General features: G+C 40.0%; 1 protein-coding gene across 5 annotated transcripts in view; it reads right to left on the bottom strand.

Moving 5' to 3' along the window:
• Positions 1 to 20,575, bottom strand: part of LOC142487140 (cadherin-10-like) — a 636,808-nt gene that overhangs the window by 506,728 nt on the left and 109,505 nt on the right. The window contains exon 1 of one of the 5 annotated variants that reach the window (XM_075585912.1): positions 5,621 to 5,741. The exons of the other annotated variants lie outside the window; for them this stretch is intronic. The gene's annotated coding sequence lies outside the window, so the exon portion shown is untranslated. Of the gene's footprint in view, positions 1 to 5,620; positions 5,742 to 20,575 lie in introns of those variants that run through there. 5 annotated transcript variants of the gene reach the window in all.

The raw sequence follows: 20,575 nt of genomic DNA, 5'->3' as shown, positions 1-20,575 counted from the left end.
GTTGTTTTCCTGTACACTGTAGGGAGACAAATCTTCTGGTCGACAAAATAAGTGAAGAGAATGATGAGAAGAGTGCCTTAAGGGTCAAATACACTCTGCTGCACAATCAAAATCTCACTGTATCCGAGACCAGCATAAAGAAGATGAGACGCAGAATTAGATGGAAATATGGACGTGTGAGGTTAGTACTGGACAGTACAGGAGGTTAAAGTGTTGTTTAAGAAACTGTACTGTACCTATAAAATTATTCCTTCTCATTACAGAGCGTACTCTATGATAATGGACGTTAACAAGATCAAGAGAGTGGTCCAGGCCCAGGCATGGATCGACAGTGGAATAACTTTCCAGGATTGCATCTTCACTGACGAGTCTACTGTATCTCTGGAGAGATTTGCCACCTTTGCTTTCCACAAAAAAGGTCGCATATCTATGAAGCCGCATCCAAAACACCCAGTGAAGATGCATGTGTGGGGTGCCATCTCTAGGTGTGGACCAGGATGCATCGTCATCTTTGAAGGTAAAATAAGTCACACGCTTTTGCCTTATGCACTGTACTGTACTAGTGTGCAGTTTTTGAGCACTTTTCTTTTCTTATTATAGGAATCATGAATAAAGCTTTCTTCCAAGAGCAAATTGTGCCTGAGATTGTGGAATACATCACACGTGAGTTCCCAGATGGTCACCGTTTCTACTAGGACAACGATCTGAAGCACACCGCATCAACAGCGCATATTCTTGAGCGCGGTATCAACTGGGTGAAGACGCCAGCAGAGTAAGTGCGGTAACCGTGTCTCATTTTTTCCCACTGTTTTTACTGTGTACTGTATCTCTTTAACTAATTGTCCTTTTTTTCCCCCTCCAATGACAGATCGCCAGACTTCAATCCTATCGAAATGGTCTGGCATCAGCTGAAGGACCATATCCGAAAAGTCGTGAAACCCTCCAAAAAGGATGAGTTGGCGCAAGGCATAATGAGTTTTTGGAACGATGTACTCACCGTGGAACGATGCAATAAATATATTGACCATATTGCGACTGTTTTGCCCATTGTGATCGCGCGTAATGGGCAAGCATCAGGAAGGTAGAATGGTATAGTACTGTACTGTCGTATGGTACTGTAAGTACAGTATGATACAGTTAAGTATGGCACAGATTTTTTGTTTCCTGAGAGAGCAGCACTAGCCACCTGGTTACAAAGTATTTAACAGTAGCTACAGTATACAGTAGTTCCAGTATAGACTTGTTTGACAGTACTATCTGCATACTGTAGTCCAATATGGAGTAGCTATACAGTACACAATGCCATAATACAGTATGCACATAACTGCACTAATTTTTTCTTTTCTTGTCTTTTCAGAAAAAAAAGATGGACTGGGGGAGATGGGGGGTATCATGTGTAAAGTTTGTGAACTGTGTGTACAGTTAAGTGTATCTAAACTGCAGTCATGATTTACACAAAACCTCCCCTCTCTCAATGAACTACTCAGAATGAGGAAGAAGATAAAGACGGAAAATTTGTATTACTGTTTTTATTATTATCAATGTGCATTATTCATGATTATCCACCGGCCCTCAATTTTCATCCCCCCCCTCTCAATGATTATTTGTATTTTTCTTTCCTGATAAAATAAAATACATATTTAATTACATTAATATTTTATTTCTTTGAACTTTAAATTCACTGTGAATGTTTGTGGGGGAGGATTCTTCAAGAAGACATACAGTTTTAATAATTGGTTACCTTTTTAATAATTGGTTACACGATCAGATTAACATAAGGGAAAACCAACAATAGGAAAATTAACGAATGGTGTGAGAGAGGTTGAAAAGCACAATGACAAGCTTTAGAAATGGAATGGTTCTGGAGAGGTGTCGATAAGAGGTTGTAATCCTTGAGCGAGCCCTGTGTGTGTCTGCGGGGTGAGGGGGCTAAAGCTGCATGAAAGATTAGCTGTATTGTACTGTAGTTCAAAGACATGACATATTTTCAACAGGCAGGTCATCATAATAATTTGATCCCCACACCCCCAAATACATAAAAACCACACAAATCAACCATGTGCAGTCAAACACATAGTGTCGCAGTCAAAAGCTACAGCACAGATTGAATATCATAATATCAAGATGGTTTAGGCAGGCTTGTGGAGAAAATAAAAATAAAAAATGACGAGAAAAAAAAATATATTTTTTTTTTGGTCACTCACTCTTGAACTTTTCAAGCAAGCAGTGGTGAAGTTATAGACGCATGCACAGTAATCATCAGCTATGGAGCTCCCTTCCCAACGAGGATTACACGCAGGCGCAGAGAGGTGATGCTCGGCTAGGGACAATTAAAAGCACAATGACAAGCTTTAGAAACTGAATGGTTCTGGAGAGATGTCGATAAGAGGTTGTAATCCTTGGGCGAGCCCTGTGTGTGTCTGCGGGGGGGAGGGGGAAAAATCTGCATGAAGGATTAGCTGTATTGTAGTTCAAAGACATGGCATATTTTCAACAGGCAGGTCATCATAATAACTTGATCCCCACACCCCAAATACAGAAAAAGCACACAAATCAACCATTTGTCGCAGTCAAAAGCTACATCACAGATTGAATATCATAATATCAAGATGGTTTAGGCAGGCTTGTGGAGAAAATAAAAAATGACGAGAAAAAAAAAAATTTTTTTTTTGGTCACTCACTCTTGAACTTCGCAAGCAAGCAGTGGTGAAGTTATAGACACATGCACAGTATTCATCAGCTAGCAAACAGGAATGTGATTGAAACCAGAAAGACACACATTCAAAGGAATGGTGTGGGAGAGGTGTACTATACTGTAGATAAGATAAGAAGTTGAAATACTGCAGTGCAGTAAATTAGCCTGTGTGTGTGCGGGGGCGAGCGAGGGGAGAGCGCTGTATATGCTGAAATGTGATACTGTTACAGTACACGCCTTTATAAATATGCAAATTTACAATTACTGCGCGCGCACACGCAGACTGTGTACTGACGTACTGTAGGTTGAACTGCTAAAGTATTAGACTTTGAAGACAACAGCTCGCGAACGCCCCCCTGAGTTTTTAGACGGTATTGCAGTATTGCAGGCAGCGCTAATAAAATTCTAATATTACGAGCGCTAAAATACCGGAACATATTCCTGGAAAAAAAAAATACTGCATCTACCCGCTGATATCAGAGTTGCGCCAATACGGCCGCATTAGGATAAAGGCGGCTGCAGCTGTACCATAATCTGCATTTTTTAATAGACGTGCAGTAAGAGAGGCTGAATCAGTCACTCTAACTGCGCGCCTCTCACAGGCGATTGCAGGGGTTTTATTAAAATTCTAACATTACAGTAATGTAGCAGGGGGTCTCCAGAGCTGAACCGCATTGATTTTAGGTCCAGGGACCCCCTAGTTCCGTAGATACAGGCCTCATTATGGGGTGCCAGTATACCCGCCATGTTAAAATCCTGTGGGTTACGTGACCGTGGGATGGGATACCGGCACCCCATAACGGGGCCTGTATCTCGGGAAGTAGGGGGTACCTGTCAAGGTGGACACAACTTTTCAACACATTTATATTTCTGGGTACTCGATTGAACACAGCAACGAGCAAAATAAATTGTGATGTATTTCCTGGGTTGACAAACACACGACATCAGAATACACTTGAAACAACACTTACTGGGATAAGGGAACGAAATAGATTGTCCTTTGCATGCAAGCGCAAGAAATGCAGTCTTGGTTTAAAGGTCCCGTGGCTAGATCGTAACTTGCCGATCTAATAGCTCCGCCACCTCAAAGAATTTTGTAGAGCTTCGTTAGAATTCGTTCGGGAGTCACCAGGACTAACAAATTCCGAAGTTTGGAGTAAATCCTTAGTTCCATTGTTATTAACCACTTGCCTTCTGGAACGGCTGCCGCTGTGCTTGAACAAAGTCTTGTGTAAAGTGTAGTCACATCATGGATCATAGTAATCACACCGGGGACAGCTCGGGAGCCACAGTTACAGGCAATTCCTGGGAAATTTTAACATGTGCACCCAATCCCATTGTGAGAACTTTTAACCCACCAATAGCCGCGTTGCCCACAGTTTGCAAAACCGGGCAAAAAAGGCTTTCCGGTTCGCAAAGCGCATGTGTCGGCATGACACCCCGGCAACTTAGCATATGTGGGATACATATGCTAAGTCTGAGTCTCAGACCTCTTAGTCTGAGGTTTGATCCAAATGTGTCAATGGTCTGGGATCTGCCACTTCTCAGGGGTCTGGCCATGTATACATTATAGTGCGTGGGGTCTTTCATCCCTGACACTTCCATAGAATGTGGGTCACTGGCTCAGCGGTATCCCCTTGAAGTGCCAGGGAGGAAATACCCTCAGCTCCTTCACCCCTAACACATTTACATGCCAGAGGATTTTTTCTGGGCTTATAGAAAAAACAGTTCCTGCCTGTACATTTTAAAATCACCGTTTATCACACTTTATTCAAACTTTATGTTCTGGGTGTACCATCACTGTAATTTCTATATATATCTTGGTGTTGTATTTGTTTACACTTGCACACCAAAAATCAGGGTGCTGGGTGCCTCCGTTCTCTAGTTAGCCACCTTAATTGAAATGCCAGCTTCTGGGAACCAAGTTCACCGAATTCTCACATCAATTGACACAGTTCCCATGCCAATTGACTTTACGGCTTTCAAGTTAAGGCACAGATACATTCTATCGGTAAAACCTCTTCCGTTTTAACCTCAAGCCACTTATTCAATTGACTTGTGGTTACAGGTCAAACCAATAGAAAATGGATACCCATTCTTTACACAGACTGCTTAACCGCAGCCACGCTTCTTCAATCAGGTCTTACTGTGGTGCTCACTACTCCCTCTTGTGTCTCCACAGACTAATGCAGGCAATGCATTCATTTTCATTACAGCCACCCCTGATGAAGTGTGCCACGTGACACTAAATACGTAGGAGAGCCATTGCATGCTAGGAAATTACGTGATGACGCAATACGCCCAACAGTGCCAACACGAGTGCAGGAATCACCACAAGTGGATACCGGTTTAGGACTCCCCTCAGCAAATGCCAACTGCGATCCGGAGAGGGGGAATCTGCCTGGACCATGGACTTTCCATTTGAGTGAATTGCCTGTACTTGGATCTACATGATCCCATATTTATTGTAAGTCTTGTACTTGTTATTTTATGCTATCATAAATTGATTTATTTTGCACTGTTAGTGATCATTTTCCTCTTTTCTGCATCATCATTCTTTTTGTTTTTATGTATGTGACTCTTCCCGGGAGACGGGGAGCAGCATTGAAGAGGAATTGCAAAAGGAGACTTGTGACGGCCAGCCCGCACTTAACCCTCTACCCAGCAGGCCGGGAATAGCCTGCAAATGGGGGTTAAAAAGTCAGGGACAGGGCAAATACAGTGGTGTAGTGCAGAGACTGTTAACCCCTTCATTCCCAACATGAGTAAGGATGAATCAGCTGGGTATAACCTTAATTTTAGGCCTAATTAACCCTTCACTCGCCACAGTACCCAAGGCTGAAATCAACTCTGTTCAGCTCAGGAGACCCCCTGCTCCCTCACACTAGTATCAAACACACCCCCTCCAAATAAAAAAATCATTACCTTAGCGGGTATCTGGGTTTCTCAGAGCTTGTTGGGAATCTGTGTATTTTGCTAACTGTGTGCAGCTGGTCCAAGTTGCTTATGGGAGGGTAGTGGCCCCTCCCCCCCAAGGTTTAAGCTTGCCCCACCCCACTTTCCAAGTTGGCAGGTCAGTTTCATTATGCCAGGTTATGACAGATCCAATATGATCATTCTTCCTGTAATTATAAAGGTAAATAAGAATTTTAACCCATGTGAGTGTTATAACCTGCTTCGGTCATGCCTTGTAAGTGGCAGCAGACTTAAGATGCTTTGGCCAAAGGGTTAGACTAAATTACCATTTTTACAAGAGATATATAGGTATTGCACTGTGTATTTTTGTCACATTGGAAGTAGCTTTGGGCATTTTTTATTTTTGTTGCGTAAAAATGGAGTGTCAGTTCTGCAGCTCAGAACCTAGCTGCAGTCTTGTTAATGTATACTGTATTTGTAGAATGTGCATGCTAAGCAATGGGGGCTCCTAGCGCTGTGCAAAGAGTTAATTGAATAAGCGTGCCTGCGGTGAGCGGCTACAATGAAGCCCTGAATCACTTCCTAAACCGCAACCCGCTGAGGGAAAGCCTTAACCACAAACTCAAGTGGATAATTGGCTTGCGGTCTAGTTGAAGTGGCGGAGTGCAGCAATGTATCCTGTGGTCTCGTTAACCAATTAAGGTTAATTGGTGAAGTGCTTCTTCGGTTACTGATTCCAAAAAGCAATGCTACATTGTATGCCGGCTTCTGATCGCAAAATGATTATAAGTCAAACCGCAGACCACATCACAGAGCCCATTCAATTAAGGGGCTAACTTGCATTAGGAGGGAGCTAGCACTCTATTTTTTTAAATGCAGATAGCTAAGGACTAGTCATACACATACATGTTGTTCTAATACCACCAACTCATACAGAAGTTACATATGAAAACAAACCTTGTTTTAGGTAGTTTAAAATATGAAGTCAGGAACCATTTTCATGTCAGCCCGGCAGTGAATCCATTAACATGTGCATATGTTTGGGATAAATGAGCTGAGGGATTTCCAACTCCGTACTTCAAAGGGCACCCTGCTGAGCTGGTGCTCCAATGTCTAGAGAAGTCCGGAGTTGAAAGCCTCAGAGACCCTGAAGTGTTAGGGCGGGCGGGATACAGTATAGTACCCTGTACCGGTGTGAAGTATGGGCTATCAACAAATGGTAGCCAACACCCAGACTTACTGTCGCCAGGTAAGGGTTTGGGTCCCCTATGCTAAGAGGCATAGGTGCCAAGTTAGCGCATGCTCTTAGCAGACCGGGAACCCACCTCTGCTAGGTTTATGAGCTACTGGCAAGTCTGGGATAGGTGAAAAAAGTTATTCCCACTGGGGGATTGGCTGTACAGGTTAAGGATTGGAGTCTTAACCTATTACAATGCTTGCAGCCCAGTTTTGAGACAGATTCACCTAAGATTCAGCTAAGAAACATCTTAAGCTTCAACCAAGGTCCGTTACAGCATCAGCGGAGTTCCAGAGTGTAAGTGGTTAAAGCATTGTAACAAAGAATTGCACCCCTGATAATCATGGACACATGATACATAAAACTTGGCCCCCTGCAGACGCACTTACTAGAATTCCCTCCTACTGTCTCTATACGTTCTCCTACCTACCAATTAGATTGTAAGCTCCTCGGAGCTGGGACTCCTCTTCCTTAATGTTACTCTTATGTCTGAAGCACTTATTCCCATGACCTGTTATTTATGTTATTTGTTATTTATATGATTACAACATGTATTACTACTGTGAAGCGCTATGTATATTTATGGCGCTATATAAATAAAGACATTCAATACAATACAATACAATACCCCTCTTCCAGAATTCGTTTGAGCTAAGGATTCCCGAATTAATCCTATAAGGACTTAACGAAAAGTTTTCCTTTGGCAGAGATACAGGGGTTGCATTCTGTGCCCCAGCGAAGGACTGTCACACGGCTCTATTCGCGCACCCCCCGCTCCCATGCAGTGGTGCCTAGAGACTTTGTTTTAGAGTTATTCATTCCGTGGACATTATATTTCGTTTCCCCATCCCAGTAAGTGTATATTTAGTGTAATTGTGAAGCATTGTGTGTTTGTCTTAAAAGAAAATAAATAACAATTTATTTTACCCTCTGTCAAGGATTGGACTTTGGCTGAAGTGGATCCCAGTGCCAGGAACAGCAGGGAGCATGGTAGGCATCACAAGCAGAGGTCAGGGGAAGGCAGAAGATAGCATAGTCAGGTAACAAGCAGAGGTTAGAGGCAGGCGGCAAATAGAGTAGTCAGGTAACAAGCAGAGGTCGGCAACGAGGAGACTGGAACAGGACAATAGCAATAGCTAGCACAGCAGTAAACACAGGAACCAGCAAGAACTAAGGAACCAGTATAAACAGGCAAGGGAGGAACAGGAAAGAGAGGTTTATATGCAGGCAGAGAGGTAGAGCACAGGTACAAAAGTGTCAGGTATCAGGGTCTAGAATGTTCCTTAGTTTAGCAGCAGCAATCCGGTGGATAAGTATAAGCACAGCAAACTAGAACAAGACATTGAGAGAGCAGCAGCAATCCCAGTGGCCAAGCATGGTTCCCGCAGGCTAGAATATGACACTCTCCTTGTTGTACCCAATCCAGAATCCCGGTATTAATGTGTTTATAAAACTTTGTCTCCTGTGACATAGGAGTAGCCAGTCTTCATAATAAAGGTGAAGCCTGACTGGTTACCCCTAAAAACCGTGGGTCCCCGGTAGCTTAGCAGCACCATAAGCAGTGGACACGGATGTAAGGCATGCATAATGTTGTCCAATAAACTTGGGATTTCGGGAGTGGGAGTTTCAAGGTGGATATTTGGGTGGAAATGTATTTAAAACATGTGTACAAGGTCGGGGGCAAAGATATCGGTTGTCCCCCCATTTTACCCGCAGACCGCGTCTGATCTGCGGCTACGCATATGTAGGTTGTCCCAGAATATCTTCCCTTTATAATATTGTATTTCCCGCCTGCCATGCTTAGTTTAGTAGATTAAAGAAGTTCTGTTTAAACTGTGTATTCATCTCTATACAGTCAGTCCTGGTATTCTGATAAGTAGCCAGGATGTCTGCATAGAGATGAGGGATCAAATAGGAGAACGTTTAGCGAGCAGGGAAGGGCAGAGTACTGGGTCTTGAGACAAGGGCTTGCCGTGAGGGAGACTCTTTGTTCTCCCAGACTCAGTGAAGCCTTCCCAGTGGGAGGTATAGGGCTGCATGGGGAATCCGTTGCTGGTAAACATGATTCCCATTGGCCAGATTGAACTTCCCACTTGCCGGCATCCTGAGCCTCCTTGACACCCCCCTCCTCTGACGCGTACAGCAATATGAGCCCCAGATCCATGCTCTGATTTGTCGCCAGTCTCTTCTCCATGTAGAACACACGACAGCGAGGCCTATGTAAGTGGACTGGCCGATCAGAGAACCAGACTATCCTGAGACTCAGTCCAGTGAGGCGCTGACAGGCTTAAAAGCAGAAATACCAGTCCCCCAACTTTGTAGTGATTTTGACAAACCTGAATATTGACTGACAGAGTAGTTACAGCACCACAATTTGTAAACTTTCAGTAAATACGCAAATTTATTGTAAACTGAAATGCATAGCAAAATGTACAAAGGAAAACAACCAATAAAAAAAGTTCAGATGTTACAAAGAATTCATTTGGCACAGTAATATAGTACTTACTCTTTGCAAATTGGACGAGTGACATTTATTTCTCTTCTTCCACTGTTGGCATGGTAACTAGTAGCATGCAGGGACACCTTCACACTGCACTGGAGAAGTCAATTGTAAATCTGTCTAATAGTTTTTTCTTCTTCTAGCATAACAACAATTTTGTTGCTAAAGTCTTTATTAATTTTCTTTGTCGTGAGGAAGAAAATAAGGGCAGATACTAATTCGATTAGATTAGAATAAAGACTCAGAGGGGACTTTAGTACAGCATGGTTAATTATGCTGACGGTTAAAATGCGTCTGTGTAAATGTTTGTCTGCACCAATCAAAGAGGTTCACTGTTGTGTCATAGCAAATAGCCAATCACATATGAGGACCACTATAGAAATTGAAAAGGCTAAAAAGTTATGTGGTTACCAAGTTTAATAATATACCTGTACAGCTCACTACAGTAAACCTTGCACTTAACCTTTGCACCTGGCAAAACATGAATACTGCAAGGTTTTATGGGTCCAGAATTGTGTGCTCACCCACTGAATGGAGATTGCGAGAACTGGTGCCAATTGCAAGTATCCAAAAAAAAGTACACATGTAATGACTCGTCGAGCAATCAAGGCAGGGACGAGAGAAACAACTAAAGGTAAAGCAGGCCAAAACTAAGACCAAGACCTTGATATTAGATAAATACTTTGAGAGGGAAAGTTTGATCACCCCATCACAAGTTGATCCTGTGGCAGTATCTACTGACACCATTGTACCAGACAAAACAACCTTTGCCTGTATGGGACTTTTTTTTAGTCAGACCATTTCCTTGATCTCTGGTTTTGAGCAGAGCATACTGTACCTTACCACCCAAATTGGACAGAAACTGAACTGTGACAGCATCTCATAAGCAATTATAGAGGACCCTCATGATGAATACAGCTTTTCAGTAGCCTCTTGTTACAAACTGTCATATTTTAACGAATAATGTTACAAGTGACTACAGTGAGTTAAAATCTATGCTTTGTGAGGCACTAATATGATATGGGACAACAAACTCGGGAGAAACACTGCAATTTACTGTTTTTTGATAAATACTGTATGTCATCAAACAGTGTCCAACAGTGAAAATTCACAGCACTTCCAATGTCACATTAAGGAACCCAGGAGCCACAGCACTCCTGAGGTTACAATATGAGAATATAGCGCTATACAAGAAAATCAGAACCATCCTATCCCTAGGGTTAAGATTGGAAGGCATTCCCTTGTCAATACTTTCCAACGTCCAAATAAATCAGTTGGAGCAGCACAGCCAAGGGCAGGCACTTATGTTTTCCCAACTGATTTTCAAGCAACATGTCCCTTATGAGCTTTACAAGACCTTGACTCATAATGCAAACTATGATGTGTCAAGGGGAAAAAGAGCTCTGCTGCTAAATCTAAGGAGAAAGATCATTTCTGTCATACAGAAACAGTTCACACTTTCCAAGGAAGTCATAAAAAAAAATAAGGCACATTGAAAGGCCTTCTATGAATACCATGCTTTGTAGGCTGTAGCTGAGGTTGCTATGTAATATGCTATATTATAGTAACTATTGTACATTATGTTTGAATTTATTGTTACCTTTGTTATTTTCTTTACAAATGGTAATGTTTTGTACTGTATAAAAGTTGATTTATTTATCTTACTATTATCGATCTAACTATTATACAATATAATGTTTGCAATTTTTATAATAAAGATAACTGTGCAGTATTTAAGTGTTTTCTTTTTATAAATCACTGTGAATAGAATAAATATCATTAGGTAACATAATAACATGAAGAGATTACATATTGTTACAGTGTTTGCTGTAATCACTACAAGTAAGTAACAATTAAAAGTGATTGTAAAAGTTTCTCTTTGAGACTTAAGTGGGAGAAAAAAAACAAAGCCCCTCTGCAACAGCAAATAACTATTGTACATGGGCACTGTATGATGCATTAACCCTTTAACTATAACCACTAAATTATTCATATACGGTATAACTCACACAGGACACATAAACGTAAGGTGGTGGTAAGTCTGTAAGTAAGTCCCTTTTTTATGCAGAAATAATATGCATTTTGTGAAATTGTGGTTTACCTTGATGGGGTTATTAGAATTTAATATTTTTTTTCTCATGTGATGCAACTAAATGACTCCTTTGATATTAGACAGAGCCAAAATATAGAATTTTACTAATAAGCCAATTTGAGAGGAGCGCATGATTTGTGTATTTGTTTTGCAATCGCTAAGTACCTATTAAAAGTGCATGTTGAAGGATATCTTTGTGTAAAAGGCCAAAAAGACAACAGGAACAATTAATGAAATGGGATTAAAAAAAACACAAAGCCCCTGTGAAACAGTACATAACTACAGTACATGATATGGACACCCACTGCAGTTGCTGAATATGCAGATAGGGGGTTAATCAGGCAATTAATGAAGGCATTATACCCGGCTGATAAACCCTAAATCGCGTTGGGACTGAAGGGGTTAACTGTATGTGCACCACACTGACATGTTTTCCCCTACACCATCTTTATTGTCCCCATTTTGCAGCTCCATCCCTAGCTGCAGTAATAGAAATGTATGTGAACTGTGCCAATAGGTATTGCGACACAAGGGGGAGCTGCGAGCGCTAAACCAAGCGCGGATTGAAGAAGCGTGGCTATGTATGGGTGGCCACTTTGAAGCATAGGGATCACTTTCTAAGCCCTAGACCTCGCAACCGCAAGGTTAATTGATTAAGTGGTTTGCGGTCTAGATGAAGTGCTTTTCTGTCAAAATGTATTAGTTAACTTGTTTGCTTCTTAAAGTATATTGGCGTGGGAAGTAGGTGAAATCGCAAACCACATCATAGCCCGTTCAATTAAATAAGCTAACTCGGGATAGGAGTGAGCTTGCACTCTAATTTTTGGAGTGCAGCTAGGAATAAAGAAACCATACACACACATATAAAGTTTATAGTAGTGGCATAAGCAGAACATACTATATTAATAAACTGTATTATACTGATGGTTTTAAATGTAAAGACAGGAGTTTTTTTTTGTCAGCCTGGGAATGAATCCTTTAAAATGCAAGTATGTTAAGGATGAATGAACTGAGAGATTTTTCAACTCCATACTTCAAAGGCACCCTGCAGATTGGGTGTCTCAATGTCTATGAGAAGTCCGGAGTTGAAAAGCCTCAGCAATCCTAGGTGTTAGGATGACCGGGATGTTGTAAGTACCAGATACCGGTGTAAAGTATGGGTACTTCACACTTGGTGGCCAAACCCCAGACTCAGTGTCACCAGATAAGGGGAGGGTCCCGGTATGCTAAGGAGCATAGGTGTGAAGATAGCGCCAGCTCTGTGCAAACTGGGACGCAATATCTGGCCTTTCTGCAAACTACTGGCAAGTCGGGGATAGGAGGGAGAAATGTTCCCATGGGCGGGATTGGTTATGCATGTAAGGTATAGGACCCTCAACCCTATAAAAATGCCTGCTGGCCAGTCCCTAGCAGATTCGCCTGATTCAACAACGATTTGACCAAGTTCTAGCGTCATTGGTTCCAGAGTGTGAGGGGTTAATAATATCGTAACCAAGGATCATCCCCTTCTACTGGAATTAGTTAGAGCTAAGGGTTCCCGAAAGAACTCTGTAAGAACTGAACAAACTTTTGCCTGTTGGCAGAAATATAGGGGTGGCAACTTGTGCCCCTAGACAGGAACTGCAACACGGATCATTTTGCGCACCCACTTGCATGCGTGCAGGGGGTCCCAGAGACTTTGTTTCGTTCCAAAGACATTTGTTTTCGTTCCCCCATCCCAGTAAGTGTTTTTTAAGTGTATATTGTAAAGATTTGTGTGTTTGTCTGAAAAGAAATACATTACAATTTATTTTACTCAACTTGTGTGCTCAGTGCAAAATGCCGGTATTAATTTGTGCATAAGTCTTGGTCTCCCGTGACACTGAACATGTTAAAAAAAAGAGACAAATAAAATTACAAACAACATAAAAGTGTTGAGCATTACATTCATAATTTATACAGAACTTCATAATGTTTCTAAACCATTTATACTGTATTTACAACAACATAGATGAATATACACATCAAAAGTATTTATTTATTGATATATTTAGGTACTGCATATTACACACAATGAGTATACTACTGTACATACAAAGTATTGTGTGCTGTAAACAGAAGTAGAACATTATATACCTGTACAGTATCATTAGTGAAATATCATTGCAGTATGATATTGTAAAAAATCTAGAATGCGCTATATTATGAAAAATACATTAATGTGGTATAGAGAAGAGCAGAGTGCATCATGATCATTACATTATAGTGTGAGAATGGGTGCAATAATATAATGTAATTTAGTAATGTAAATGTTTTTTATTGCTTTTGTTTGGATAACAAGCTGTAACCATATGCTAATACTAAAAAGTATTTTACGTATATAAGGACAATATTATATATCATTCCAAATAAAAACATAACATTACAGCAACACAGCATGACTTTTCAGTCAATAAGGACTACATCAGGCAGCTCTCCGCAGGTTAACATGGGTATTTGCATACACAGCCCTGCATACTTTATGGGTAAGAAAATGGCCTGTTAAGTCTATACTATTCACTAAGCCTTATCTATTGTCTGTCTAAGTACACACAGAATTTTTTTTTTAATTGTAATATTTGTTTTTTGCTAATATTTAAATGTATGACATTTTGGACATGATTAAGCACTTAATGAATAAACATTGCCTTGTGATACCTAATTTAAATGTCACTAAGGTAAGGATCTGTGGATTTCATTTAGTGATGTAATAGCTGGAAGCAAAAACATATTAGACAGCCATTACTCAGAACATCTTGACATTTGTATTTTTTTTTCAACAGATAAAAAAAATGTCAGTGTTGATTCTGTTACTGAACCTGAATATTGGATCTTTGATTTGCATAGTTACCTTAAACATTATGTAAGGTTTTTTTTTTTTTGGTATGAAGATAGTTATATATTTTCTGTTAAAAAAAAATAAACTTTGATATTTCCCATACACACTTGCTCCAAGTGTCTCTCAATATACTCTTGTGTTAAAAAAAGAAAAACACATGAAAAATATTTGGCACTTAACTTGGTGTTCTGGTTTTGCTTAAAAAAATCTTAAGCGTTTTGGTTTTGTAATTGGTTTAAGGAATGTAAGGTTTTGGTAGGTTCTAAATTCATACACACTGTATTGCCCACCTGTACTTCCAAATGTATCACTTTTATTGTCCCGTTTTAACAATAATGGTTTCAAATTGAACTGTTGTACCAGATATGCAAATCTTACAATTTGCATTTTTTTTATCTTCAAACATTAATCTGTTTATACAAGCAATCAATACTCAGTAAAAAATATTTTTTCTAGGTTGTTTACAGTACAGTACATTATACATACAAAGGATTATGCTGCAATTCATATTTTAAACATTATATATAGGATTATGCTAAATTTCATATTTTAAACTGTGCATAAAAATCTCAAATCCTGTCTCCCGAGTTTAATTTTCTCTTTTGGAATTTAGTTGACATATTTAGTGACATTTAGTGCTGTACTGTAGCATCCTTTACAAGTATAAATTCTGAAATTAAGTTCAAAGATTACATACAGTATGTAGTATCCTTTTCAGGTATATTTTCTGAAATGAAGTTCAAGACTACATATTATAAGACTCAGTTATGCTGAATGTTCTTCAGGAGTGTTGCAACTTTGTCTCTTCATTTCCTCTGACAGAAAGTTAATAAAGTGCCCCAAAGCACTGAAAAAACAGTGTTTGAAGGCCTATCAGCTCCTCTTTCTCAAACAATTCTGATGAGGATCTCCAACTTAAAAAAAGCAGAATAACTCAATAAACCTCACTCGAACTGAGAAAAGTCACAGAAAAAAAAGCATATTTCCCCCCGATTGTGATTAAACACAACAAATCTAAAGGGGAAAAACAGATGACTATAGCTGGAATAGGCCTTGTAGTAGCCACTCTGCTTCATTTCCAGGTAACGTACAGGTAGAATGATTCCCCTCAGACAAGGAGCACATAGCAGGCTGTTCATCCTTGTTATCAGCCCTGGTGAACCTGGACTCAGAAAAAGTCTCCAGGTCTTGTGCCTCCATTGAAAGAGGCAAGAAGATTGATATAAAAATTGTGAGGGTCAGTCTCACATGAAAAACTCCTCTTTCAAGGGCTTATAAAACCTGATGGGTGATCAATACAATGGCGGTGTATGACTTCCCCAGTCTTTTTTTAAGAAACCATAGAGGCATACCGCTCCTCCCTTGCCATGGATAGTTCCGACCAGTTATCGTAAACTTTTCAATTTTATATAGCTGATGCCACTTATCCACTCCTATTCATGTTGGACAATGTAGAGAGGGAAGGGATCCAGGGACCTCAATTATACAGGAAGATTTTATTACCATTAAAAGTAGACCTCATAGAGGCAATTAGCAGGGCCCCGTTAATCATAAGTCATTTAAGACATTTAATTACAGTTAGGTCCGGAAATAATTGGACACTGACACAATTTAAAAATAAATAAATTTAGTAGGTTTTTTTTTCCATTCTCTTCCGGCCGATATGCTCGCCCTGGATTACAAGATTATCATTCAAGTTTTTGGAGCCAGTAAAGACAGGATCCACCAGAGGGTTTGAGCTGGTTATCAGTATCATTTTTATTATTGCACGTGTATATCACATTATTTATTTTAGTAATTATATTGTAGTTAGCACCTTTTGTCACTATCACGCATTTATTCTAAAACTTCTCAGGGGCGTTGTGGTTGCATGTCCTGAATTCCACACGCTATAAATTGTGCATCCCCCGTGCTCATGGTGCATTTGCGCCACCTGGCACCCGTGGTTGAACTGCGGTTGATTCGGGTTGATCTGTTTAATTATAATAATCCAAAAAATAGTACCAGCACTCTCTGTCTCACAGCTACAGATATAAGCGAATACCAGTGTAGGGCAAATGAATAATTTAATGACACTAATAATAAACTGAAAATATAGCAACAACAGCCAATACGCCAATGCAAGAATAAATATCACCATAGAGGAAATGAAAATATAGGGGGTAGAGGGGAAAGAAGGAGAAGGGGAAAAAAACACAAAAGAAAAGCAACAAATCACAAAAATGGAAAAAGGAAAGCAAACTAGGGGGGGCGACGTTTCGAGGGGTGACCTCTTCATCTGGCCCATTCCCCCTGGTCCCAAAGGGTCCCAGAGGTACTTCCCTAAGCCTTCCCTCCCCACTGTCAAATGATCCCACACTCAGCTAATGATATAAATCTAAAGTCTAAAGAGGGCAAATCACATAAGCAGATATCAAATATCAACCACTGAATGTAGATACAAGAATATTGTGAAAGACACAGAACATATGCAGATATCAGATATCAATCAGTGAACAAGCATAAGCAAACCCTCTTCCTGGTGCCTTGTCAAGTTCTTGGCAATTTCTTGTGATTTTTTGCTTTTCTTTTGTGTTTTTTCCCCTTCTCCTTCTTTCCCCTCTACCCCCTATATTTTCATTTCCTCTATGGTGATATTTATTCTTGCATTGGCGTATTGGCTATTGTTGCTATATTTTCAGTTTATTATTAGTGTCATTAAATTATTCATTTGCCCTACACTGGTATTCGCTTATATCTGTGAGACAGAGAGTGCTGGTACTATTTTTTGGATTGTTAGTACTTCTGAAGGGTATTAGGGTCCCTTCCTGTTCCATGCACCCTGCAACCTTGCTGAGTCATTGTGTCAGAGTGCTGTCTATCACCCCCCCTTTCTACCATTGTTTAATTATAATGGTTCAGATTTAATTGGGGGCAATTCTTCGCGTATCCGCCAGGTGGCAGATATTCATGAATTGTAATGAATTCTAATGTGTACACTACTGTACATTTGCTACAGTAATGTGTCGACTTGAAGGTGTTAAAAAAAACCCACAGGGGTCCATTGTGAATTGACCTTGGTACTGAAGAAGTTACTGTATCAATTTAGGCGTTTCATAATAAAAACTCAATGCGCCTATCTTTTTTACATTATTTCTCCTGTCCTGCACAATTGCCGACCAGACGGACGAAATGAGTACACCGCAGTACGTGTGCAAAAGACCTGACTGTACATATGCATTTTTAATATGTTCTGCAATTAATGCAGCAGATGATAAAATTGTCACAGTTGCTGAAATCTATCAATATTTTATCTCAAATTATGACTTTTACAAATTTTCACCTGATGCTCGTGGGTGGAAGCGAGCAATAAGGAAAAAATTAAGTAGCGATCCGTGTTTTTTTCATATTGCCCCTGCACACGGAGTTATAGGAGGGTATTGGTGTGTGGTGCCAGATTTTTCCAGTATCTTTGATCATGGAGACTTCAAAAGGAGAAAGTTCATGTTACATCCAAATAAGATTCGTCAATCCCAGGCCAGCAATGTAACAGCAATTGCCCCGGGGCCAGCGCTAGCACCGGCTTACAATAACGGTCCGACCGTCAGTGAAAACCTGGTGACCGGCAAACCTTGCTATCTGTCCCCACCAGGATACCTGCAAAACTTCCAGGCTGAGCCTGATTTCACGTACAGATACCAGCAAGCTTGCATGTACCAAAAAGATTTCCTGCTTCATCAGCTATCAACTACAGGTGTAGCAGGCCCGCTGTCACCTGTCAACTACATGTATAATGAAGACTACAGGACTGACAGTGGCTCATCACCACCCATTTGGCAAAGTCTATAATGAAGGTAAATACTGTATAATTTACTACAGTAACTACCTGTATTACACTATCTGTATTACACTACGTGTATTACTTACACTACCTGCAGTTCAAGCTGCTGTATTTTATTCTTTTTTTTAAATATCAATACATTATGCACACAGACAAGTGATTAGTTACTGCAGATCGGTCCGTTCTCAATCACTTTGCTCATGGTTATTTAGTTCTATTTATTGGCTGAGCAGTTTCTACAGTAGATACTGAACAATTGGTGGACAGCTAGGCGTATGTGTGTATAGCATGTCTCATGGTACCTTGTTGAAACGCATATGCGTATCATCACATACCCACCTCGCACGCAAAGTCTTACTACAGTAACAAGACAACGGTAATGCAACCGCTTATCAACAACCCCCCCCCCCATGCTGGAAATTTGTATTATTCATGATTATTTGTATTTTTCATTCTTCCATGATTATCCAGATAAAATAAAAAAAATCGATCTTTAAATTCACGAGAATCATTGAAACACCCCAACCCCCAAAGAAAAAGAAAGAATGGCAAAAATTGTTAATTTATCAAAAACATGATTCAGATTATGGTTTATTTAAATCAGTCCTTAAAAAAGGAATTTTTTTTTTTAAACTTGATATTCACTTTGAATGTGTGGGGGATTCTCCATGAAGGGTTTATCACAGGTGAATTGCTTTGGGGAAAGTTTGGCTTTGTGTGTGAAGTGGTTGGCGGTGGGTTAGGAGCTGCAGTCACAGTGTGTGCGGGATTAGTGGTTCAGAGAAATCTTATGGCCAGCGGTTAAAATCATCCCATGCCAAAAAAAAAGGAATGTCTGTAATCGCACGGGCGCATGTGTGTGTGCGAACGGGGGAGACAACACAGCTCAGCAAAGCCTCAAAAGTTTTTCATGAATGGCTCTGTCTGGGGTGGGGGGAGGTGTGGATAAGCATTTCTATTCACGTTGGTTTGTTTGTAAGACTTTGTGTGTGAAGTGATGGGGGGAGGGGTTTAATGTGCTAGTTACAGTACCACCGGCCCTTAACATTTAAATTTTCTTAGTATGTGCGTGGAGGAGTCATTCGAGAAGGGATTATCACACGTGCGCATGCGTTACTGTGAACAAAGCCTCAAAGAGGACGCCGGCCTCAAGAAGACTCAGTGACACAATTATAGTAAACAAAGCCTCAAAGATTAAACTAAGCCATAAAGGCACCAATTACAAATGTATGGTTTGGGGGAGGTGCCGATAAGAAGTAGAAATACTTTCGCCTTGTGTGTGTTTGTGTGTGGGTGGGGGGAGTGGGAGAGGGCTGTATGCTGGATTATTAGTTGAAAGAAATATTTTCAACAAGTCATCATAATGTTTTGAACCCCACACCCCCAATAAAAATCACAGTATGCCACTGCTAGTGTAGAATTAAAAAGCTACAGTAGTGATTGATTCTCAGAATATCAAAAATTGTTATGCAAGCCCATGTTGAGAAACGAAAAAAGGGATTATTTTTCAGACTTGAAATTCAAATTGAATGAGAAGTCATACACGCATGCGCATTAAATTAAATGCAATACATATATAATACTGTACATATCCTGTAGAATAAATACATACATTATAGAATAAAAGATATATAACTTTTTATTCTGGGGGTTTCTTATAAGAATCACAGTATGAAACTCAAACCCACCTCATACAATACATACATGACTAGTGTAGAATTAAAAAGCTAAGTAGTGATTGAATCTCAGAATAGCCAAAAATGTTATGCAAGCCCATATCGAGAAATAAAAAAAAAAGTTTTTTTTGAAACTCAAATTGAATGAGAAGTCATACATGCATGTGCCTAAATGTGATGACACACATATGCGTTTCAACAAGGTTCCAATGAGACATACACGCATGCGAATAAAATAAAAACAGTAGGAAAAGAAGAGCAAGCCTAGCAAAAGTATTGATTAATAAATAATACATATAGAAATGTGATGACACGCATACAGTATGCATTTCAACAAGGTTCCAATCCACATGAGCGGAAAAATATTTTATATTCGGAAGAAGACGCGACTTTATATTTTTGTTATACTGTACTTCTTTTCCCTTTAGTATCCTGTATACAGTACAGTATGTGTCCTCACATTTTTTTATGTGTATGGCTAAGGAGCCTCAGACTACTGTATACAGTATGAACTCGTAACGTTAATCTCTGCTTCAAATATAAATCTTCAAATTACAATTACTGTACAGTACACACACACAGACTCGCAGAACTGTACGGCTATACTGTGTAGGTTGAATTGCTATTAGACTTTTAAGACAACAGCTCGAGATCGCCTACTTGAGTTTCTAGACGGTATTGCAGACAACGCTAAAATGCAATTTTCTGCGCATGATAGATGGATTCTGCGCCCAATAGAGAACTGAAAGAAACCCGAGTCAATTGCTATACGGTTTGAAAAC

Source organism: Ascaphus truei, chromosome 2 (assembly GCF_040206685.1).
Source record: "Ascaphus truei isolate aAscTru1 chromosome 2, aAscTru1.hap1, whole genome shotgun sequence".
NCBI lineage: Eukaryota > Metazoa > Chordata > Amphibia > Anura > Ascaphidae > Ascaphus > Ascaphus truei.
Note: the sequence above shows the minus strand (reverse complement) of the source record. Positions and strands in the feature narration are given on the sequence as shown.